This window comes from Leuresthes tenuis, unplaced genomic scaffold (genome assembly GCF_036924035.1).
Source record: "Leuresthes tenuis unplaced genomic scaffold, fLeuTen1.0.hap1 SCAF_5, whole genome shotgun sequence".
NCBI lineage: Eukaryota > Metazoa > Chordata > Actinopteri > Atheriniformes > Atherinopsidae > Leuresthes > Leuresthes tenuis.
In genome coordinates this window covers 23,999,909-24,025,318 of record NW_027325359.1, presented here as the reverse complement: position 1 = coordinate 24,025,318, position 25,410 = coordinate 23,999,909, and the positions used below count along the sequence as shown (strand labels likewise).

Sequence of the window (25,410 nt, the reverse complement as noted above, 5' to 3'; positions counted from 1 at the left end):
TGGTCGGACATTCAAACCTTCTTGTAGCCGAAAAGCTCCGCTCCCTCTTTTGATCATACATTGTCGGGCATTTGCACCTTTTCTTACCCGCTTTTTACAAACCATGGTCGGACTGTCACACCTTCTTGTAGCCGAACACATCTGCTCCCGCTATTGATTGTGTACAGTCGGGTTTTTTTAACCTTTTCTTACCCGCTTTTTACCAACTCTGGTCGGACATTCACACCTTCTTACAGCGGAACACCTCCGCTCCCTCTTTTGATGGTGTATGTTCGGGCATTCGAACCTTTTCTTACCCGCTTTTTACAAACTATGCTCGGACATTCAAACCTTCTTATAGCCGAACACATCCACTCCTGCTTTTGATGATGTGTGGTTGGGCATTCGAACCCACTTCTTGCCCGCTTTTCATTAATTATGGGTGGACATTCACACCTTGTCGCAGCCAAACACCTCCGCTCCCTGTTTTGATGGTGTATGGTTGGACATTCGCACCTTTTCTCACCCGCTTTTTGCAAACTATGGTCAGCAATTCACAGCTTCCTCTCCACCATACTTGTATGGTGGGATATTCACACCCACTTGCATCCGAAGACCTCCGCCCCCACTTTTGTTGATATTTAGTCGGTCATTCGCACCTTACCCGCTTTTGGCAAACTATGGCCTTCTTGCAGCCAAACACCTCTGATCTCGCTTTTGATGATGTAAGGTTGGGCATTCAGACCTTGCTTCCCCTGCTTTTCACCAAATATAGTCGGACATTCACACCTTCTTGCAGCCGAACACTTCCGCTCCACCTTTTAGTGTTCTATCACACCTTTTTTTCACCGCATTTTATAGATTATGGTTGGAAATTCTCAACCACTCTCATCCGAAGACCTCTCCTCCCGCTTTTGTTAATATATTTGAACTTTAGTCGGACATTCACACCTTCTTGCAGCTGAACCACCTCCGCTCCCTGTTTTGATCATGTATGGTCTGGCAATACTACTTTTTCTTACCCGTTTGTGAGTAATTATGGCTGGACATTCACACCTACTTTCAGCAGAACACCACCTCTCTCGCTTTTGATGATGTATGGACCGGCATTCTTACCTTTTCTAACACATTTTTCAGCAATTATGGTCGGAGATTCACACCTACTCACAGACAAACAACTCCGCTCCCGCATTTGATGGTGTATAGTCGGGCATTCTCACCCTTTCTCATCAGCTTTTTGCAAATTATGATCTGACATTAACACCTGCTTTTGATGATGTATGGTTGGGTATTCGCACCTTTTTTTTACCCATTTTTAAGGAATTATGGGTGGACATTCACACCTTCTTGCAGCTGAACACCTCCTCTCCCACTTATGATCATGTGCGGTTTGATTTTCGAAATTTTTACTTTAATTTTTTCTAGCAATTATTGATGGATATTCAGACCTTCTTGCAGCTGAACATCTCCGCTCCCGCTTTTGATCATACATTGTCGGACATTCATACCTTGTCTTACCAGATTTTTACAAACTTTAGTCGAACATTCACACCTTCTTGCAGCTGAACACCTCCGCTCCCGCTTTTGATGGTGTAAAGTCGGGCTTTTGAGCCTTTTCTTACCCGGTTTTTAGAAATTATGGTTGGACATTCAGACCTTGCAGCCGAACACCTCCGCTCCCTCTTTTGATTATACATTGTCGGGCATTCGCACCTTGTCTTACCCGCTTTTTACAAACTATAGTCAGACATTCACACGTTGCAGCTGAACCACCTCCGCTCCCTGTTTTGATCATGTATGGTCTGGCAATACTACCTTTTCTTACCCGTTTGTGAGTAATTATGGCTGGACATTCACACCTACTTTCAGCAGAACACCACCTCTCTCGCTTTTGATGATGTATGGACCGGCATTCTTACCTTTTCTAACACATTTTTCAGCAATTATGGTCGCAGATTCACACCTACTCACAGACAAACAACTCCGCTCCCGCATTTGATGGTGTATAGTCGGGCATTCTCACCCTTTCTCATCAGCTTTTTGCAAATCATGATCTGACATTCACACCTACTTGCAGTCGAACAGCTCTGCTCCCGCTTTTGATTATGTTTGGTTGGATATTCGAACCTTTTCTTAACTGCTTTTTACAAACTTTGTTCGGAGGTTCACGTCTTCTTGAAGCCGAACACCTCCGCTTCCGCTTTTGATGGTGTACAGTCGGGCATTTTAACCTTTTCTTACCCGCTTTTTACCAACTATGGTCGGACATTCACACCTTCTTGCAGCTGAACACCTCCGCTCCCGCTTTTGATGGTGTATAGTCGGGCTTTCGAGCCTTTTCTTCCCCGGTTTTTACAAATTATGGTTGGACATTCAGACCTTGCAGCCGAAAACCTCCGCTCCCTCTTTTGATCATACATTGTTGGGCATTCGCACCTTGTCTTACGCGCTTTTTACAAACTTTAGTCAGAAATTCACACCTTGCAGCTGAACCACCTCCGCTCCCTGTTTTGATCACGTATTGTCTGGCAATACTACCATTTCTTACCCGTTTGTGAGTAATCTTCTAAAAGGTCATACCTGTCATTTTTTCCATTGAAACCATAAATATTTAAGAGGTTAAAGTCTTGCCCCATAAAATTCAAGTGTGCTAAAAGTGCCCGTCCGTCTCGCACCAGAACATGCGGATTTTTAATTAGAATGGCCACACCATCATTTTTAATTTGATTTGAGACACTCCATATCGATAAATTGGGCCACATTTCCTCCCATTGTCTATGGTTTTTCAAAAAAGGTAGTCCACATTCTTGTATTAAAAACACATCTGATTTTATGGAGTCTAAGAAGGATATAATACTCTGGGCTCTTGTCTTTGATTTCACACTTCTCACATTTAGTGTTGAGAAGGTGAGAACCATTAAAAGGATAAAGGAAAGTAGGTATGTCATTTTCGTTTTTCTAAGTTATCAAAACAAATTACACACTCAGGTTATTTCTTGGGAAACTAGCTCTCCTTTTCGGACTCTCGTGTTGGCCTCTGATGCAATGTTGCATTTAACTTTGAGTCCCTGGGGGTTGATTGCAGAGCTAAAGGGAATCAGAGGACAACTCAGATGCCGTCCTCCTCGGCTGTTGACCTTCGGGGAGGTGAGTACCTTCACTAGACTCACCTGTCTGCTCTTCCTCCTCATTTAGCTTAGCTCCACCCTCTGCCTGTGAATTCTCACAGACTTCAGCACTGAGTGGTGAGGCCTCTACAGGCCCCTCTCCTTTTTGCTCCTCACTTCCAATCCAAGCTTTTAGCGGGAAGTTTGAATTTATTGGGTCAACCTCTTCACTTTGTTCACCAACTGCCACCTCTGGTCCTTCTCTTTGTTGGCTTGACTGTGGCTTTACCGTCTTTAATTTGTTGGCAAAAGATTTAGGGCAATCTCAGAAGAGGTGATTTAATTCTCCACAGAGATTACATTTCCTGCCATTTGGACACTCTCCAAAAGTGTCCCCAATTTCTCTGCACTTCCCACATATCACCTTGGTACAAGCCTCAACCAGGTGCCCATGCTCACCACACTTGCGGCAGAGCTTGGGCTGCCCCTGGTACTGGATGTAACCTCGGTTTTCGAGGTGGCCAGAGTGTCACTTTGCATCTCCGCCCACCCGCTGCACTGAGCACTCTTCAGCCCTTTTAAATGGTATAACTTTGCACTCCCGCACGCTCCAGCGAGCACCATTCAAGCAACAACTTTGCACTCCAGCTTCAAACATCGGCACAGTCGCAACAAGTAAGGCAACTCTACTCAGAGAAGTCACTCTGCACAGTAACAAGATTTCTTTTGCACAGACAGAAAGGGCTTCACCCGCAAAGGTAAAGCCTGCCAAAAATAGCAACAACTCATTAGTGCTGCTCTCCACGGAAGTCTTTAGTAAAAGGCGAAAGACTTGTACATTATGAAGAGAAACCAGAGTACGATTATCTGTCACTGCGGGAGCAGGGCATCAGGCTAGTTGGCATAGCCACCTTCCCCATGGTGAGCTTTGCTTGGTTGAGACGCTTGCTCCCCCTCCTTGCTCCTCGGCTGACCAAGTAGGAAAAATCGGGCCCTATTCGATGGCTGCCTTGTCTTTTACTCTGTGCAAAAGACAAGGCAGCCACAAACACCACGGGAACACCGTATTGAGGCTTTGTTCTGACCGCTCATTCAGTGTCGCGTTTCTTTCAAGCAATTCTCCCGGTTAGCCCGCACTCGGCTCGCCCCCAGAGCTGTGTTAAAGTCTACTTCGCATTCACTCTCTTTTCTCAGCAGACTAAAAGAAAGTTTCATCTTGGGCTCCCTGAAACTTCCATCCTGCACCACTGTTTGCTTTTTCACAAGAGCAGAGAAGAGCGCACCGTTCCCAGCGGCACTGCAGTACCGGGTCGATGCTTGGAGTGAACGGAGCAAGCTCCTTTTTCAACTCCTATTGCTAAAAATCCATTTAATATGTAGTCCTCGTACAAAGGCCATATCAGATATTAAACTGATAAGAACAGGTACTACACTTGATCTTAGCCAAAAGGCCGAGAAGCGATAACTGTCCACTGGTTCACGTCCGAGGGCCCTTCCTGGCACAATGCACACTTGTAGCGGTGTTCTTTTTATGGCCATAGGTGGCCAGAGTGTCACTTTGCACCTCCGCCCACCCGCTGCACTGAGCACTCTTCAGCCCTTTTAAATGGTATAACTTTGCACTCCCGCACGCTCCAGCAAGCACCATCCAAGCAACATCGGCACAGTCGCAACAAGTAAGGCGACTCTACTCAGAGAAGTCACTCTGCACAGTAACAAGATTTCTTTTGCACAGACGGAAAGGTCTTCACCCGCAAAGGTAAAGCCTGCCAAAAATAGAAACAACTCATTAGTGCTGCTTTCCACGGAAGTCTTTAGTAAAAGGCGAAAGACTTGTACATTATGAAGAGAAACCAGAGTACGATTATCCGTCACTGCGGGAGCAGGGCATCAGGCTAGTTGGCATAGCCACCTTCCCCATGGTGAGCTTTGCTTGGTTGAGACGCTTGCTCCCCCTCCATGATCCTCGGCTGACCAAGTAGGAAAAATCGGGCCCTATTCGATGGCTGCCTTGTCTTTTACTCTGTGCAAAAGACAAGGCAGCCACAAACACCACGGGAACACTGTATTGAGGCTTTGTTCTGACCGCTCATTCAGTGTCGCGTTTCTTTCAAGTAATTCTCCCGGTTAGCCCGCACTCGGCTTGCCCCCAGAGCTGTGTTAAAGTCTACTTCGCATTCACTCTCTTTTCTCAGCAGACTAAAAGAAAGTTTCATCTTGGGCTCCCTGAAACTTCCATCCTGCACCACTGTTTGCTTTTTCACAAGAGCAGAGAAGAGCGCACCGTTCCCAGCGGCACTGCAGTACCGGGTCGATGCTTGGAGTGAACGGAGCAAGCTCCTTTTTCAACTCCTATTGCTAAAAATCAATTTAATATGTAGTCCTCGTACAAAGGCCATATCAGATATTAAACTGATAAGAACAGGTACTACACTTGATCTTAGCCAAAAGGCCGAGAAGTGATATCTGTCCACTGGTTCACGTCCAAGGGCCCTTCCTGGCACAATGCGCACTTGTAGCGGTGTTCTTTTTATGGCCATAGGTGGCCAGAGTGTCACTTTGCACCTCCGCCCACCCGCTGCACTGAGCACTCTTCAGCCCTTTTAAATGGTATAACTTTGCACTCCCGCACGCTCCAGCAAGCACCATCCAAGCAACATCGGCACAGTTGCAACAAGTAAGGCGACTCTACTCAGAGAAGTCACTCTGCACAGTAACAAGATTTCTTTTGCACAGACGGAAAGGGCTTCACCCGCAAAGGTAAAGCCTGCCAAAAATAGAAACAACTCATTAGTGCTGCTTTCCACGGAAGTCTTTAGTAAAAGGCGAAAGACTTGTACGTTATGAAGAGAAACCAGAGTACGATTATCCATCACTGCGGGAGCAGGGCATCAGGCTAGTTGGCATAGCCACCTTCCCCATGGTGAGCTTTGCTTGGTTGAGACGCTTGCTCCCCCCCTTGCTCCTCGGCTGACCAAGTAGGAACAATCGGGCCCTATTCGATGGCTGCCTTGTCTTTTACTCTGTGCAAAAGACAAGGCAGCAACAAAAACACCACGGGAAAACCGTATTGAGGCTTTGTTCTGACCGCTCATTCGGTGTCGCGTTTCTTTCAAGCAATTCTCCCGGTTAGCCCACACTCGGCTCGCTCCTAGAGCCGTGTTAAAGTCTACTTCGCATTCATTCTTGTTTCTCAGCAGACTCTTGGGATTTTATCTATAAAATGAATTCCTTCACTCAAACTATGTTAAAACTGCTTTGTCCTTCATATTTACCATGTCTAGAAAGATTTAAACAAAAAAAACAACGTTGTACTTTGCAGTAAAAGACAGAGCAAATCTAAAGTTTCATGAATCCGAGAATAAGCTTACTTTCATGAGTTCTTCACGATTTGGGATTTTGCTATAAAATGAATTCCTTCACTCAAACTAAATCGCTAATCTGTTACATGTAAGGCAGATGTCAAATTCACCGAAATAGGATCTAAGGGTATTCGGCCAATCGAGCTGTAGCAGCTTCGGTAAAAGAGTATAAGTTGAAGAGTTTGTGAATAAAGGTGTGCGCACACATAGTGAGCTGTAGGAAAATAGGCAGGGAGCAATGCCGGCTGGGGTATATGTTCTTGTATGTTGTCTGACTGTTTGATTTGAATGTGTTGTGTAAGTGTCCCGTTGAATGTTACATGTTTGGGCTTTGACACGCTTCACTGTGGTTGTTAACTGTGTGGTGTGTCCTGAAATGTTATATGTTTGGGCTGTGTGACATGCTTAATGCTTGTCAGTAGCTACCCACTTATTCATATATAGCAACTGACAACATAAGAAGTCCGGACATACTTTGATAGTAGTTGTAGAAGTATCCTTATTGATAATAGATAAACTAATTCATAGTGATAGAACAGTAGATGAACAGGTGCCTGCACATGTCTCACGAAAATAAAATGGGTGTATGATTGCTGACGGCAGAGCAATACTGCCAAACTTATGAGTTCTTGTGGCAAACTTGATTCAGTGTCTTGACGTGTATACGCTGTTTCGCTGACTTGATTGTCACAAGAAACAAAGTGTGTTTGATAAGATCCGACCATTTTATTACGGGAGGATCAGTATCAGTATTCGGCTGCAAGTAGGTGTGAATGTCCAACCATAATTTGTAAAAAGCGGGTAAGAAAAGGTTCTCATGCCCGACTATACATTAACAAAAGCGGGAGGAGAGGTCTTCGGATGAGAGTGGGTGAGAATTTCCAACCATAATCTATAAAATGCGGTGAAGAAAAAGGTGTGAATGCTACATAGAACACTCAAAAGTGGAGCGGAAGTGTTCGGCTGCAAGAAGGTGTGAATGTCCGACTATATTTGGTGAAAAGTAGGTGAAGCAAGGTCTGAATGCCCAACCTTACATCATCAAAAGCGAGATCAGGTGTTTGGCTGCAAGAAGGCCATAGTTTGCCAAAAGCGGGTAAGGTGCGAATGACCGACTAAATATCAACAAAAGTGGGGGCGGAGGTCTTCGGATGCAAGTGGGTGTGAATATCCCACCATACAAGTATGGTGGAGAGGAAGCTGTGAATGGCCGACCATAGTAAAAAGCGGGTGAGAAAAGGTGCGAATGTCCACCATTATACACCATCAAAACAGGGAGCGGAGGTGTTTGGCTGCGACAAGGTGTGAATGTCCACCCATAATTAATGAAAAGCGGGCAACAAGTAGGTTTGAATGCCCAACCATACATCATCAAAATAAGGAGCGGAGGTGTTCCGTTGTAAGAAGTTATGAATGTCCGACCATAGTTGGTAAAAAGCGGGTAAGAAAAGGTTAAAATACCCGACTGTACACAATCAATAGCGGGAGCGGAGTTGTTCGGCTACTAAAAGGTGTGAAAGTCCGACCAAGTTTTGTAAAAAGCGGGTAAGAAAAGGTTCGAATGCCCGACAATTTATGATCAAAAGAGGGAGCGGAGTTGTTCAGCTGCAAGAAGGTCTGAATGTCCATCAATAATTGCTAGAAAAAATTAAAGTAAAAATTTTGAAAATCAAACCGCACATGATCATAAGTGGGAGAGGAGGTGTTCAGCTGCAAGAAGGTGTGAATGTCCACCCATAATTACTGAAAAATGGGTAAAAAAAAGGTGCGAATACCCAACCATACATCATCAAAAGCAGCTGTGGATGTGTTCGGCTACAAGAGGGTTTGAACGTCCAACCAAAGTTTGTAAAAAGCAGTTAAGAAAAGTTTCGAATATCCAACCAAACATAATCAAAAGCGGGAGCAGAACTGTTCGACTGCAAGTAAGTGTGAATGTCAGATCATAATTTGCAAAACAACAACTATACACCATCAAATGCGGGAGCGGAGTTGTTCGTCTGTTAGTAGGTGTGAATCTCCGACCATAATTGCTGAAAAATGTGTTAGAAAAGGTAAGAATGCCGGTCCATACATCATCAAAAGCGAGAGAGGTGGTGTTCTGCTGAAAGTAGGTGTGAATGTCCAGCCATAATTACTCACAAACAGGTAAGAAAATGTAGTATTGCCAGATCATACATGATCAAAACAGGGAGCGGAGGTGGTTCAGCTGCAAGAAGGTGTGAATGTCCGACTAAAGTTCAAATATATTCACAAAAGCGGGAGGAGAGGTCTTCGGATGAGAGTGGTTGAGAATTTCCAACCATAATCCATAAAATGCGGTGAAAAAAAGGTGTGATAGAACACTAAAAGGTGGAGCAGACGTGTTCCGCTGTAAGAAGGTGTGAATGTCCGACCATAGTTTGTAAAAAGCGGGTAAGAAAAGGTTAAAATACCCGACTGTACACCACCAATAGCGGGAGCAGGGTTGTTCGGGTACAAGAAGGTGTGAAAGTCCACCCATGGTTTGTAAAAAGCGGGTAACAAAAGGTTCGAATGCCCGAATATATACTATCAAAAGCGGAAGCGGAGGTGTTCGGCTGCAAGAAGGTGTGAACGTCCGACCAAAGTTTGTAAAAAGCAGTTAAGAAAAGGTTCGAATATCCAACCAAACAAAATCAAAAGCGGGAGCAGAGCTGTTCGACTGCAAGTAGGTGTGAATGTCCAGCCATAATTACTCACAACCGGGTAAGAAAAGGTAGTATTGCCAGACCATACATAATCAAAACAGGGAGCAGAGGTGGTTCAGCTGCAACGTGTGAATGTCTGACTATAGTTTGCAAAAAGCGGGTAAGACAAGGTGCGAATAACCGACAATGTATGATCAAAAGAGGGAGCGGAGGTGTTCGGCTGCAAGGTCTGAATGTCCAACCATAATTTCTAAAAACCAGGTAAGAAAAGGCTCGAAAGCCCGACTATACACCATCAAAAGCGGAAGCGGAGGTGTTCGGCTTCAAGAAGACGTGTACCTCCGAACAAAGTTTGTAAAAAGCAGTTAAGAAAAGGTTCGAATATCCAACCAAACATAATCAAAAGCGGGAGCAGAGCTGTTCGACTGCAAGTAGGTGTGAATGTCAGATCATAATTTGCAAAAAGCTGATGAGAAAGGGTGAGAATGCCCGACTATACACCATCAAATGCGGTAGCGGAGTTGTTCGGCTTTGAGTAGGTGTGAATGTCCAGCCAAAATTACTCACAAACGGGTAAGAAAAGGTAGTATTGCCAGACCATACATGATCAAAACAGGGAGCGGAGGTGGTTCAGCTGCAAGAAGGTCTGAATGTCCGACTAAAGTTTGTAAAAAGCGCGTAAGACAAGGTGCGAATGCCAGACAATGTATGATCAAAAGAGGGAGCGGAGGTGTTAGGTTGCAAGAAGGTCTGAATGTCCAACCATAATTTGTAAAAACCGGGAAGAAAAGGCTCGAAAGCCCTACTATACACCATCAAAAGCGCGAGCAGAGGGGTTCAGCTGCAAGAAGGTCTGAATGTCCATCAATAATTTCTTTAAAACATGAAAGAAAATTTTCGAATATCAAACCGCACATGATCATAAGCGGGAGAGGATGTTTTCAGCTGCAAGACGGTGTGAATGTCCACCCATAATTCCTGAAAAATGGGTAAAAAAAGGTGCGAATGCCCAACCATACATTATCAAAAGCAGCTGTGAATATCAGATCATAATTTGCAAAAAGCTGATGAGAAAGAGTGAGAATGCCCGACTATACACCATCAAATGCGGGAACGGAGGTGTTCGGCTCTGAGTAGGTGGGAATGTCCGACCATAATTGCTGAAAAATGTGTTAGAAAAGGTAAGAATGCCGGTCCATACATCATCAAAAGCGAGAGAGGTGGTGTTCTGCTGAAAGTAGGTGTGAATGTCCAGCCATAATTACTCACAAACGGGTAAGAAAAGGTAGTATTGCCAGACCATACATAATCAAAACAGGGAGCGGAGGTGATTCAGCTGCAAGAAGGTCTGAATGTCCGAGCATAGTTTGTAAAAAGCGGGTAAGAAAAGGTTTGAATGACCGAAAATACACCATCAAAAGAGGGAGCGGACGTGTTCCGCTGTAAGAAGGTGTGAATGTCCGACCAGAGCTGGTAAAAAGCGGGTAAGAAAAGGTTAAAAAACCCAACTGTACACAATCGATAGCGGGAGCAGATGTGTTCGGCTACAAGAAGTTGTGACAGTCCGACCATGGTTTTATAAAAAGCGGGTAAGAAAGGGTGCGAATGCCCGACAATATATGATCAAAAGAGGCAGCGGAGGCTTTCGGCTACAAGAAGGTTTGAATGTCCGACCATAGTTTGTAAAAAGCGGGTAAGAAAAGGTTCGCATGCCCGACTATACACCATCAAAAGCGGAAGCGGAGGTGTTCCGCTGTAAGACGGTGTGAATGTCCGACCATAGTTGGTAAAAAGCGGGTAAGAAAAGGTTAAACTACCCGACTGTACACAATAAATAGCGGTAGTGGAGTTGTTCGGCTGCAAGAAGGTGTGAACGTCCGACCAAAGTTTGTAAAAAGCAGTTAAGAAAAGGTTCGAATATCCAACCAAACAAAATCAAAAGCGGGAGCAGAGCTGTTCGACTGCAAGTAGGTGTGAATGTCCAGCCATAATTACTCACAACCGGGTAAGAAAAGGTAGTATTGCCAGACCATACATAATCAAAACAGGGAGCAGAGGTGGTTCAGCTGCAACGTGTGAATGTCTGACTATAGTTTGTAAAAAGCGGGTAAGACAAGGTGCGAATAACCGACAATGTATGATCAAAAGAGGGAGCGGAGGTGTTCGGCTGCGAGGTCTGAATGTCCAACCATAATTTCTAAAAACCAGGTAAGAAAAGGCTCGAAAGCCCGACTATACACCATCAAAAGCGGAAGCGGAGGTGTTCGGCTTCAAGAAGACGTGTACCTCCGAACAAAGTTTGTAAAAAGCAGTGAAGAAAAGGTTCGAATATCCAACCAAACATAATCAAAAGCGGGAGCAGAGCTGTTCGACTGCAAGTAGGTGTGAATGTCAGATCATAATTTGCAAAAAGCTGATGAGAAAGGGTGAGAATGCCCGACTATACACCATCAAATGCGGTAGCGGAGTTGTTCGGCTATGAGTAGGTGTGAATGTCCAGCCAAAATTACTCACAAACGGGTAAGAAAAGGTAGTATTGCCAGACCATACATGATCAAAACAGGGAGCGGAGGTGGTTCAGCTGCAAGAAGGTCTGAATGTCCGACTAAAGTTTGTAAAAAGCGCGTAAGACAAGGTGCGAATGCCAGACAATGTATGATCAAAAGAGGGAGCGGAGGTGTTAGGTTGCAAGAAGGTCTGAATGTCCAACCATAATTTGTAAAAACCGGGAAGAAAAGGCTCGAAAGCCCTACTATACACCATCAAAAGCGCGAGCAGAGGGGTTCAGCTGCAAGAAGGTCTGAATGTCCATCAATAATTTCTTTAAAACATGAAAGAAAATTTTCGAATATCAAACCGCACATGATCATAAGCGGGAGAGGATGTTTTCAGCTGCAAGACGGTGTGAATGTCCACCCATAATTCCTGAAAAATGGGTAAAAAAAGGTGCGAATGCCCAACCATACATTATCAAAAGCAGCTGTGAATATCAGATCATAATTTGCAAAAAGCTGATGAGAAAGAGTGAGAATGCCCGACTATACACCATCAAATGCGGGAGCGGAGGTGTTCGGCTCTGAGTAGGTGGGAATGTCCGACCATAATTGCTGAAAAATGTGTTAGAAAAGGTAAGAATGCCGGTCCATACATCATCAAAAGCGAGAGAGGTGGTGTTCTGCTGAAAGTAGGTGTGAATGTCCAGCCATAATTACTCACAAACGGGTAAGAAAAGGTAGTATTGCCAGACCATACATGATCAAAACAGGGAGCGGAGGTGGTTCAGCTGCAAGAAGGTGTGAATGTCCGACTAAAGTTCAAATATATTAACAAAAGCGGGAGGAGAGGTCTTCGGATGACAATGGTTGAGAATTTCCAATCATAATCTATAAAATGCGGTGAAAAAAAGGTGTGATAGAACACTAAAAGGTGGAGCGGAAGTGTTCGGCTGCAAGAAGGTGTGAATGTCCGACTATATTTGGTGAAAAGCAGGTGAAGCAAGGTCTGATTGTCCAACCTTACATCATCAAAAATGAGATCAGTGGTGTTTGGCTGCAAGAAGGCCATAGTTTGCCAAAAGCGGGTAAGGTGCGAATGACCGACTAAATATCAACAAAAGTGGGGGCGGAGGTCTTCGGATGCAAGTGGGTGTGAATCTTCCACCATACAAGTATGGTGGAGAGGAAGCTGTGAATCGCTGACCATAGTTTGCAAAAAGCGGTTGAGAAAAGGTGCGAATGTCCAACCATACATGATCAAAACAGGGAGCGGAGGTGTTTGGCTGCGACAAGGTGTGAATGTCCACCCATAATTAATGAAAAGCGGGCAAGAAGTAGGTTCGAATGCCCAACCACACATCATCAAAAGCAGGAGTGGATGTGTTCGGCTACAAGAAGGTTTGAATGTCCGAGCATAGTTTGTAAAAAGCGGGTAAGAAAAGGTTCGAATGCCCAAACATACACCATCAAAAGAGGGAGCGGACGTGTTCCGCTTTAAGAAGGTGTGAATGTCCGACCAGAGTTGGTAAGAAGCGGGTAAGAAAACGTTAAAAAACCTGACTGTACACAATCAATAGTGGGAGCGGATGTGTTCAGCTACAAGAAGGTGTGACAGTCCGACCATGGTTTGTAAAAAGCGGGTAAGAAAAGTTGCAAATGCCCGACAATGTATGATCAAAAGAGGGATCGGAGCTTTTCGGCTACAAGAAGGATTGAATGTCCGACCATAGTTTGTAAAAAGCGGGTAAGAAAATGTTCGAATGCCCGACTATACACCATCAAAAGCGGAAGCGGAGGTGTTCCGCTGTAAGACGGTGTGAATGTCCAACCATAGTTGGTAAAAAGCGGGTAAGAAAAGGTTAAACTACCCGACTGTACACAATCAATAGCGTGAGTGGAGTTGTTCGGCTACAAGAAGGTGTGAAAGTTCGACCATGGTTTGTAAAAAGAGGGTAAGAAAAGGTTCGAATTCCCGAATATATACCATCAAAAGCGGAAGCGGAGGTGTTCGGTTGCAAGAAGGTTTGAACGTCCGACCAAAGTTTGTAAAAAGCAGTTAAGAAAAGCGTCGAATATCCAACCAAACAAAATCAAAAGCGGGAGCAGAGCTGTTCGACTGCAAGTAGGTGTGAATGTCCAGCCATAATTACTCACAAACGGGTAAGAAAAGCTAGTATTGCCAGACCATACATGATCAAAACAGGGAGCGGAGGTGGTTCAGCTGCAACGTGTGAATGTCTGACTATAGTTTGTAACAAGCGGGTAAGACAAGGTGCGAATGCCCAACAATGTATGATCAAAAGAGGGAGCGGAGGTGTTCGGCTACAAGAAGGTGTGAAAGTCCGACCATGGTTTGTAAAAAGCAGGTAAGAAAAGGTTCGAATGCCCGAACATACACCATCAAAAGAGGGAGCGGACGTGTTCCGCTGTAAGAAGGTGTGAATGTCCGACCATAGTTGGTAAAAAGCGGGTAAGAAAAGGTTAAAATACCCGACTGTACACAATCAATAGCGGGAGCAGAGTTGTTCGGCTACAAGAAGGTGTGAAAGTCCACCCATGGTATGTAAAAAGCGGGTAAGAAAAGGTTCGAATGCCCGAATATATACTATCAAAAGCGGAAGCGGAGGTGTTCGACTGCAAGTAGGTGTGAATATCAGATCATATGCAAAAAGTTGATGAGAAAGGGTGAGAATGCCTGACTAAACACCATCAAATGCGGGAGCGGAAGTGTTTGGCTGTGAGTAGGTGTGAATGTCCGACCATAATTGCTGAAAAATGTGTTAGAAAAGGTAAGAATGCTGGACCATACATCATCAAAAGCGGGAGAGGTGGTGTTCGGCTGCAAGAAGGTGTGAAAGTCCGACCATGGTTTGTAAAAAGCGGGTAAGAAAAGGTTTGAATGCCCGAATATACACCATCAAAAGTGGAAGCGGAATTGTTCGGCTGCAAGAAGGTGTGAACGTCCGACCAGTTTGTAAAAAGCAGTGAAAAGCGAGAAAAAGCTTTTCGTTAGTTTTGCATGATTTGGGATTTTGCTTATAAAATGCATTCCTTCACTCAAACTATGTTAAAACTGATTTGTCCTTCATATTTACCTTGTCTAGAAAGATTTAAACAAAAAAAAAACCCCAACGTACTTTGCAGTAAAAGAAAGAGCAAATCTAAGATCTAAAAGTTTCAGGAATCCGAGTATAAGCTTGCTTTCATGAGTTCTTCACGATTTCGGATTTTGCTACAAAATGAATTGCTTTGCTCAAACCAAGTTAAACCTGCTTTGTCCTTCCATATTTATCAATGTCGAGATAGATTTAAACAAAACAAAGAAAACACGTTGTACTTTGCAATATAACAAATAGCAACACTGAAGGATCAGGAATCCGAGAATAAGCTTTTCATGTGTTGTGCATGTTTTGAGATTTTGTTTTAAAATGAATTCCTTCACTCAAACTATGTTAAAACTGCTTTGATATTGATAAATATGAAGACAAAGCAATTTTAACTTGGTTTGAGCAAAGCAATTCATTTTATAGGAAAATCCGAAATCATGCAGAACGTATGAAAATAAGCTTATTCTCGGATTCCTGTTCCTTCAGTGTTGCTCTCTCTTCTACTGCAATATACAATGTTGTTCTTTGTTGAAGTCGATCTAGACATTGATAAATATGAAGTTAAAAGCAGTTTTAACATAGTTTTAGTGAAGGAATTCATTTTATAGCAAAATCCCAAATCATGCAGAACGTATGAAAAGAAGCTTATTCTCGGATTCCTGTTCCTTCAGTGTCTCTCTTTCTTCTACTGCAATATACAATGTTGTTCTTTGTTGAAGTCGATCTAGACATTGATAAATATGAAGGACAAAGAAGTTTTCACTTGGTTTGAGTGAAGGAATTCATTTTATACATAAAATCCCAAATCATGCAGAACGTATGAAAGTAAGCTTATTCTCGGATTCCTGTTCCTTCAGTGTTGCTCTTTCTACTACTGCAATATACAATGTTGTTCTTTGTTGAAGTCGATCTAGACATTGATAAATATGAAGGTAAAAGCAGTTTTAACATAGTTTGAGTGAAGGAATTCATTTTATAGCAAAATCCCAAATCATGCAGAACGTATGAAAATAAGCTTATTCTCGGATTCCTGATCCTTCAGTGTCTCTCTTTCTTCTACTGCAAAATCTAATGTTGTTCTTTGTTGAAGTCGATCTAGACATTGATAAATATGAAGGTAAAAGCCGTTTTACCATAGTTTGATTGAAGGAATGCATTTTATAAGCAAAATCCCAAATCATGCAGAACTCATGAAAAGCTTTTTCTCGGATTTCTGAACCTTTCTTTCTTTTACTGCAAAATACTACGTTGTTTTTTGTTCAAATCTATCTAGACATTTATAAATACCAGCCAAACATCTCTGCTGCCGCTTTTGATAATTTATGGTTTGGTATTCTTACCTTTTCTTACCCGTTTGTGAGTAATTATGGCTGGATATTCACACCTTCTTGCAGCCGAACACCACCTCTCCCGCTTTTGATGATGTATGGGCTGGCATTCTTACCTTTTCTAACACATTTTTCAGCAACTAGGGTGGGACATTCACACCTACTCACAGACAAACACCTCCGCTCTCGCATTTGATGGTGTATAGTAGGGCATTCTCACCCTTTCTCATCAGCTTTTTGCAAATTATGATCTGACATTCACACCTACTGCTTTTTACAAACTATGGTCAGACATTCACACCGTCTTACAGTGCAACACCTCCGCTCCCGCTTTTGATGGTGTATAGTCGGGCATTCAAACCTTTCTTACCCGCTTTTTACAAACTTTGGTCGGACATTCAGACCTTCTTGTAGCCGAAAACCTCCGCTCCCTCTTTTGATCATACATTGTCGGGCATTCGCACCTTTTCTTACCCGCTTTTTACAAACCATGGTGAGACTTTCACACCTTCTTGTAGCCGAACACATCCGCTCCCGCTATTGATTGTGTACAGTCGGATATTTGAACCTTTTCTTACCTTCTTTTTACCAACTATGGTTGGGCATTCACACCTACTTACAGCGGAACACGTCCGGTCTGTCTTTTGATGGTGTATGTTCGGGCATTCGAAGCTTTTCTTACCCGCTTTTTACAAACTATGCTCGGACATTCAAACCTTCTTGTAGCCGAACACATCCACTCCTGCTTTTGATGATGTATGGTCTGGCAATACTACCTTTTCTTACCCGTTTGTGAGTAATTATGGCTGGACATTCACACCTACTTTCAGCAGAACACCACCTCTCTCGCTTTTGATGATGTATGGACCGGCATTCTTACCTTTTCTAACACATTTTTCAGCAATTATGGTCGGAGATTCACACCTACTCACAGACGAACAACTCCGCTCCCGCATTTGATGGTGTATAGTTGGGCATTCTCACCCTTTCTCATCAGCTTTTTGCAAATTATGATCTGACATCCCTCCCTCCTGAGCTGTCACCTTATCGTGGTGGGGGAGTTTGCGTGCCCCAATGAGTCCGGGAGCTATGTTGCTCGGGGCTTTAAGCCCCTGGTAGGGTCACCCAAGGCAAGCAGATCCTAGATGAGGGACCAGACAAAGAACAGCTCAAAAGACCCCTTATGATGAACAAAAAATTTGGACCTCGTGATCCCTTGCCCGGATATGGGACACCGGGGCCTCCCCCCGGAGCCAGGCCCGGGGGTGGGGCCCGGCAGCGGGCGCCTGGTGGCCGGGTCTGTGCCCATGGGGCTCGGTCGGGCATAGCCCGAAATGATGACGTGGGTCCCCCTTCCGACGGGCTCACCACCCGTGGGAGGGGCCAAGGGGGTCGGGTGCGATGTGAGCTGGGTAGCGGCCGAAGGCAGAGGCCTTGGCGGTCTGATCCTCGGCTACTGAAGCTAGCTCTTGGGACGTGGAATGTCACCTCTCTGTTGGGGAAGGAGCCGGAGCTGGTGCGCGAGGCTGAGCGGTTCCGGCTAGATATAGTCGGACTCACCTCGACGCACGGCTTGGGCTCTGGAACCAGTCCTCTTGAGAGGGGTTGGACTCTCTTCCACTCTGGAGTTGCCCGTGGTGAGAGGCGCAGAGCAGGTGTGGGCATACTTATTGCCCCCCGGCTGTGTGCCAGTACATTGGGGTTTACCCCAGTGAACGAGAGGGTAGCCTCCCTCCGCCTTCGGGTGGGGGGACGAGTCCTGACTGTTGTTTGTGCCTATGCGCCAAACAGCAGTTCAGAGTACCCACCCTTTTTGGAGTCTCTGGGGGAGGCACTGGAGAATGCTCCTACCGGAGACTCCCTCGTTCTGCTGGGGGACTTCAATGCTCACGTGGGCAATGACAGTGAGACCTGGAGGGGTGTGATTGGGAGGAACGGCCCCCCCGATCTGAACCAGAGTGGTGTTATGTTGTTGGACTTCTGTGCTGGTCATGGACTGTCCATAACGAACACCATGTTCAGACATAAGGGTGTCCATATGTGCACTTGGCACCAGGACATCCTTGGCCGCAGTTCGATGATCGACTTTGTGGTTGTATCATCGGACTTGCGGCCGTATGTCCTGGACACTCGGGTGAAGAGAGGGGCGGAGCTGTCAACTGATCACCACCTGGTGGTGAGTTGGCTCCGCTGGTGGGGGAGGATGCCGATCAGACCTGGCAGGCCCAAACGTATTGTGAGGGTCTGCTGGGAGCGTTTGTCAGAATCCCCCGTCAGAAGGAGCTTTAACTCCCACCTCCGGCAGAGCTTCAACCATATCCCGGGGGAGGTGGGGGACATTGAGTCCGAATGGGCCATGTTCCGTGACTCCATTGCCGAGGCAGCTGATCGGAGTTGTGGCCGTAAGGTGGTCGGTGCCTGTCGTGGCGGCAACCCTCGAACCTGCTGGTGGACACCAGTGGTGAGGGAAGCCGTCAAGCTGAAGAAGGAGTCCTATCGGGCCTTTTTGGCCAGTGGGACCCTGGAAGCAGCTGATAGGTACCGACAGGCCAGACGGGCTGCGGCTTCGGCGGTTGCTGAGAAAAAAACTCGGGCCTGGGAGGAGTTCGGTGAGACCATGGAGAACGATTTCCGGACGGCCTCGAAGAGATTCTGGTCCACCATCCGGCGTCTCAGGGGGGGGAAGCGGCTCACAGTCAACACTGTTTACAGTGGGGACGGGGCTTTGCTGACCTCAACTAGGGATGTTGTGAGTCGGTGGGGGGAGTACTTCGAGGAACTCCTCAATCCTACCAACACGTGCTCGGAAGAGGCAGAGTCGGAGAGCTCGGAGACGGGGCCTCCCATTTCTGGGGCTGAGGTTGCCGAGGTGGTCAAAAAGCTCCTCGGTGGCAAGGCCCCGGGGGTGGATGAGGTCCGTCCTGAGTTTCTCAAGGCTCTGGATGTTGTAGGGCTGTCTTGGCTGACACGCCTCTGCAGCATCGCGTGGACATCGGGGACAGTGCCTCTGGACTGGCAGATTGGGGTGGTGGTCCCCCTCTTTAAAAAGGGGGACCGGAGGGTGTGTTCCAACTATAGGGGTATCACACTCCTCAGCCTCCCTGGTAAGGTCTATTCGGGGGTATTGGAGAGGAGGATCCGTCGGATAATCGAGCCTCGGATTCAGGAGATGCAGTGTGGCTTTCGTCCTGGCCGTGGAACAGTGGACCAGCTCTATACCCTCGGCAGGATTCTGGAGGGTGCATGGGAGTTCGCCCAACCAGTCTACATGTGTTTTGTGGACTTGGAGAAAGCGTTCGACCGTGTCCCTCGTGGAGTCCTGTGGGGGGTGCTCCGGGAATATGGAGTGCCGGACCCCTTGATAGGGTCCGTTCGGTCTCTGTATGACCGGTGCCAGAGTTTGGTCCGCATTGCCGGCAGTAAGTCGGATACGTTTCCGGTGAGAGTTGGACTCCGTCAGGGCTGCCCTTTGTCACCGATTCTGTTCCTAACTTTTATGGACAGAATTTCTAGGCGCAGCCAGGGCGTTGAGGGTGTCCGATTTGGCGACCTCAGAATCGGGTCTCTGCTTTTTGCAGATGATGTGGTTCTGTTAGCGTCGTCAGGCCGTGACCTTCAGCTCTCACTGGAGCGATTCGCAGCCGAGTGTGAAGCGGCTGGGATGAGAATCAGCACCTCCAAATCCGAGACTATGGTTCTCAGCCGGAAAAGGGTGGAATGCTCTCTCCGGGTCGGGAATGAGATCCTTCCCCAAGTGGAGGAGTTCAAGTATCTCGGGGTCTTGTTCACGAGTGAGGGACGAATGGAGCGGGAGATTGACGGGCGGATCGGTGCGGCGTCTGCAGTGTTGCGGGCTCTGCACCGACCCGTCGTTGTGAAGAGGGAGCTGAGCCAGAAGGCGAAGCTCTCTACTTACTGGTCAATCTACGTTCCCATCCTCACCTATGGTCACGAGTTGTGGGTAGTGACCGAAAGAACAAGATCGCGAATACAAGCGGCCGAAATGGGTTTCCTCCGCAGGGTGTCTGGGCTCTCCCTTAGAGATAGGGTGAGAAGCTCAGTCATCCGGGAGGGGCTCGGAGTAGAACCGCTGCTCCTCCGCATTGAGAGGAGTCAGATGAGGTGGCTCGGGCATCTGGTTAGGATGCCCCCTGGGCGCCTCCCTGGGGAGGTGTTCCGGGCACGTCCCACTGGGAGGAGACCCCGGGGAAGACCCAGGACACGCTGGAGAGACTATGTCTCTCGGCTGGCCTGGGAACGCCTCGGGGTCCCCCCGGAAGAGCTGGAGGAAGTGGCCGGGGACAGAGACGTCTGGGTTTCTCTGCTCAAGCTGCTGCCCCCGCGACCCGACCCCCGGATAAGCGGCAGATGATGGATGGATGGATGGATCTGACATCCACACCTACTTGCAGTCGAACAGTTCTGCTCCCGCTTTTGATTATGTTTGGTTGGATATTCGAACCTTTTCTTAACTGCTTTTTACAAACTTTGGTTGGACGTTCACACCTTCTTGTAGCCGAACACATCTACAGCTGCTTTTGATGATGTATGGTTGGGCATTCGCACCATTTTTTTCCCCTTTTTTCAGGAATTATGGGTGGATATTCACATCTTCTTGCAGCTGAACACCTCCTCTCCCACTTATGATCATGTGCGGTTTGATTTTAGAAATTTTTACTTTCATGTTTTCTAGCAATTATTGATGGACATTCACACCTTCTTGCAGCTGAACACCTCCTCTCCCACTTATGATCATGCGCGGTTTGATATTAGAAATTTTTACTTTCATGTTTTCTAGCAATTATTGATGGACATTCAGACCTTCTTTGCAGCTGAACACCTCCGCTCCCGCTTTTGATCATACATTGTCGGGCATTCATAACTTGTCTTACCAGATTTTTACAAACTTTAGTCGAACATTCACACCTTCTTGCAGCTGAACACCTCCGCTCCCGCTTTTGATGGTGTAAAGTCGGGCTTTCGAGCCTTTTCTTACCCGGTTTTTAGAAATTATGGTTGGATATTCAGACCTTGCAGCCGAACACCTCCGCTCCCTCTTTTGATCATACATTGTCGGGCATTCGCACCTTGTCTTACCCGCTTTTTACAAACTATAGTCAGACATTCACACGTTGCAGCTGAACCACCTCCGCTCCCTGTTTTGATCATGTATGGAGTGGCAATACTACCTTTTCTTACCCATTTGTGAGTAATTATGGCTGGACATTCACACCTACTTGCAGTCGAACAGCTCTGCTCCTGCTTTTGATTTTGTTTGGTTGGATATTCGAATCTTTTCTTAACTGCTTTTTACAAACTTTGGTCGGACGTTCACACCTTCTTGCAACCGAACACCTCCACTTCCGCTTTTGATGGTATATATTCGGGAATTCGAACATTATCTTACCCGTTTTTTACAAACCATGGTCGGACTTTCACACCTTCTTGTAGCCGAACAACTCCACTCCCGCTATTGATTGTGTACAGTCGTGTAGTTTAACCTTTTCTTACCCGCTTTTTACCAACTATGGTCGGACATTCACACCGTCTACAGCGGAACACCTCCGCTTCCGCTTTTGATGGTGTATAGTCGGGCATTCGAACCTTTTCTTACCCGCTTTTTACAAACTATGGTCGGACATTCAAACCTTCTTGTAGCCGAAAAGCTCCGCTCCCTCTTTTGATCATACATTGTCGGGCATTTGCACCTTTTCTTACCCGCTTTTTACAAACCATGGTCGGACTGTCACACCTTCTTGTAGCCGAACACATCTGCTCCCGCTATTGATTGTGTACAGTCGGGTTTTTTTAACCTTTTCTTACCCGCTTTTTACCAACTCTGGTCGGACATTCACACCTTCTTACAGCGGAACACCTCCGCTCCCTCTTTTGATGGTGTATGTTCGGGCATTCGAACCTTTTCTTACCCGCTTTTTACAAACTATGCTCGGACATTCAAACCTTCTTATAGCCGAACACATCCACTCCTGCTTTTGATGATGTGTGGTTGGGCATTCGAACCCACTTCTTGCCCGCTTTTCATTAATTATGGGTGGACATTCACACCTTGTCGCAGCCAAACACCTCCGCTCCCTGTTTTGATCATGTATGGTTGGACATTCGCACCTTTTCTCACCCGCTTTTTGCAAACTATGGTCAGCAATTCACAGCTTCCTCTCCACCATACTTGTATGGTGGGATATTCACACCCACTTGCATCCGAAGACCTCCGCCCCCACTTTTGTTGATATTTAGTCGGTCATTCGCACCTTACCCGCTTTTGGCAAACTATGGCCTTCTTGCAGCCAAACACCTCTGATCTCGCTTTTGATGATGTAAGGTTGGGCATTCAGACCTTGCTTCCCCTGCTTTTCACCAAATATAGTCGGACATTCACACCTTCTTGCAGCCGAACACTTCCGCTCCACCTTTTAGTGTTCTATCACACCTTTTTTTCACCGCATTTTATAGATTATGGTTGGAAATTCTCAACCACTCTCATCCGAAGACCTCTCCTCCCGCTTTTGTTAATATATTTGAACTTTAGTCGGACATTCACACCTTCTTGCAGCTGAACCACCTCCGCTCCCTGTTTTGATCATGTATGGTCTGGCAATACTACTTTTTTTTACCCGTTTGTGAGTAATTATGGCTGGACATTCACACCTACTTTCAGCAGAACACCACCTCTCTCGCTTTTGATGATGTATGGACCGGCATTCTTACCTTTTCTAACACATTTTTCAGCAATTATGGTCGGAGATTCACACCTACTCACAGACAAACAACTCCGCTCCCGCATTTGATGGTGTATAGTCGGGCATTCTCACCCTTTCTCATCAGCTTTTTGCAAATTATGATCTGACATTAACACCTGCTTTTGATGATGTATGGTTGGGTATTCGCACCTTTTTTTTACCCATTTTTCAGCAATTATGGGTGGACATTCACACCTTCTTGCAGCTGAACACCTCCTCTCCCACTTATGATCATGTGCGGTTTGATTTTCGAAATTTTTACTTTATTTTTTTCTAGCAATTATTGATGGACATTCAGACCTTCTTGCAGCTGAACACCTCCGCTCCCGCTTTTGATCATACATTGTCGGGCATTCGCACCTTGTCTTACCAGATTTTTACAAACTTTAGTCGAACATTCACACCTTCTTGCAGCTGAACACCTCCGCTCCCTCTTTTGATTATACATTGTCGGGCATTCGCACCTTGTCTTACCCGCTTTTTACAAACTATAGTCAGACATTCACACGTTGCAGCTGAACCACCTCCGCTCCCTGTTTTGATCATGTATGGTCTGGCAATACTACCTTTTCTTACCCGTTTGTGAGTAATTATGGCTGGACATTCACACCTACTTTCAGCAGAACACCACCTCTCTCGCTTTTGATGATGTATGGACCGGCATTCTTACCTTTTCTAACACATTTTTCAGCAATTATGGTCGCAGATTCACACCTACTCACAGACAAACAACTCCGCTCCCGCATTTGATGGTGTATAGTCGGGCATTCTCACCCTTTCTCATCAGCTTTTTGCAAATTATGATCTGACATCCACACCTACTTGCAGTCGAAGAGTTCTGCTCCCGCTTTTGATTATGTTTGGTTGGATATTCGAACCTTTTCTTAACTGCTTTTTACAAACTTTGGTTGGACGTTCACACCTTCTTGTAGCCGAACACATCCACAGCTGCTTTTGATGATGTATGGTTGGGCATTCGCACCTTTTTTTTACCCATTTTTCAGGAATTATGGGTGGATATTCACACCTTCTTGCAGCTGAACACCTCCTCTCCCACTTATGATCATGTGTGGTTTGATTTTAGAAATTTTTACTTTCATGTTTTCTAGCAATTATTGATGGACATTCAGACCTGCTTGCAGATGAACACCTCCGCTCTCGCTTTTGATCATACATTGTCGGACATTCATAACTTGTCTTACCAGATTTTTACAAACTTTAGTCGAACATTCACACCTTCTTGCAGCTGAACACCTCCGCTCCCGCTTTTGATGGTGTAAAGTCGGGCTTTCGAGCCTTTTCTTACCCGGTTTTTAGAAATTATGGTTGGATATTCAGACCTTGCAGCCGAACACCTCCGCTCCCACTTTTGATCATACATTGTCGGGCATTCGCACCTTGTCTTACCCGCTTTTTACAAACTATAGTCAGACATTCACACGTTGCAGCTGAACCACCTCCGCTCCCTGTTTTGATCATGTATGGAGTGGCAATACTACCTTTTCTTACCCGTTTGTGAGTAATTATGGCTGGACATTCACACCTACTTGCAGTCGAACAGCTCTGCTCCTGCTTTTGATTTTGTTTGGTTGGATATTCGAACCTTTTCTTAACTGCTTTTTACAAACTTTGGTCGGACGTTCACACCTTCTTGCAACCGAACACCTCCGCTTCCGCTTTTGATGGTATATATTCGGGAATTCGAACCTTTTCTTACCCGTTTTTTACAAACCATGGTCGGACTTTCACACCTTCTTGTAGCCGAACAACTCCACTCCCGCTATTGATTGTGTACAGTCGTGTAGTTTAACCTTTTCTTACCCGCTTTTTAACAACTATGGTCGGACATTCACACCGTCTACAGCGGAACACCTCCGCTTCCGCTTTTGATGGTGTATAGTCGGGCATTCGAACCTTTTCTTACCCGCTTTTTACAAACTATGGTCGGACATTCAAACCTTCTTGTAGCCGAAAAGCTCCGCTCCCTCTTTTGATCATACATTGTCGGGCATTTGCACCTTTTCTTACCCGCTTTTTACAAACCATGGTCGGACTGTCACACCTTCTTGTAGCCGAACACATCTGCTCCCGCTATTGATTGTGTACAGTCGGGTTTTTTAACCTTTTCTTACCCGCTTTTTACCAACTCTGGTCGGACATTCACACCTTCTTACAGCGGAACACCTCCGCTCCCTCTTTTGATGGTGTATGTTCGGGCATTCGAACCTTTTCTTACCCGCTTTTTACAAATTATGCTCGGACATTCAAACCTTTTTATAGCCGAACACATCCACTCCTGCTTTTGATGATGAGTGGTTGGGCATTCGAACCTACTTCTTGCCCGCTTTTCATTAATTATGGGTGGACATTCACACCTTGTCGCAGCCAAACACCTCCGCTCCCTGTTTTGATGGTGTATGGTTGGACATTCGCACCTTTTCTCACCCGCTTTTTGCAAACTATGGTCAGCAATTCACAGCTTCCTCTCCACCATACTTGTATGGTGGGATATTCACACCCACTTGCATCCGAAGACCTCCGCCCCCACTTTTGTTGATATTTAGTCGGTCATTCGCACCTTACCCGCTTTTGGCAAACTATGGCC

At 45.8% G+C, this 25,410-nt stretch overlaps 5 non-coding genes across 5 annotated transcripts; all 5 read right to left on the bottom strand.

Moving 5' to 3' along the window:
- Nucleotides 1-3,833: 3,833 nt before the first annotated feature.
- On the bottom strand, nucleotides 3,834-3,947 carry LOC140308275 (U5 spliceosomal RNA). The gene has a single exon (XR_011916237.1). It is a non-coding gene; the product is annotated as a U5 spliceosomal RNA (small nuclear RNA).
- Nucleotides 3,948-4,358: 411 nt separating this feature from the next.
- On the bottom strand, nucleotides 4,359-4,549 carry LOC140307898 (U2 spliceosomal RNA). Its single transcript, XR_011915921.1, has one exon. It is a non-coding gene; the product is annotated as a U2 spliceosomal RNA (small nuclear RNA).
- A 285-nt stretch (nucleotides 4,550-4,834) lies between these two features.
- LOC140308379 (U5 spliceosomal RNA) lies at nucleotides 4,835-4,948 on the bottom strand. The gene has a single exon (XR_011916331.1). It is a non-coding gene; the product is annotated as a U5 spliceosomal RNA (small nuclear RNA).
- Nucleotides 4,949-5,359: 411 nt separating this feature from the next.
- On the bottom strand, nucleotides 5,360-5,550 carry LOC140308240 (U2 spliceosomal RNA). The gene has a single exon (XR_011916205.1). It is a non-coding gene; the product is annotated as a U2 spliceosomal RNA (small nuclear RNA).
- Nucleotides 5,551-5,835: 285 nt separating this feature from the next.
- Nucleotides 5,836-5,949, bottom strand: LOC140308128 (U5 spliceosomal RNA). Its single transcript, XR_011916102.1, has one exon. It is a non-coding gene; the product is annotated as a U5 spliceosomal RNA (small nuclear RNA).
- Nucleotides 5,950-25,410: the final 19,461 nt, after the last annotated feature.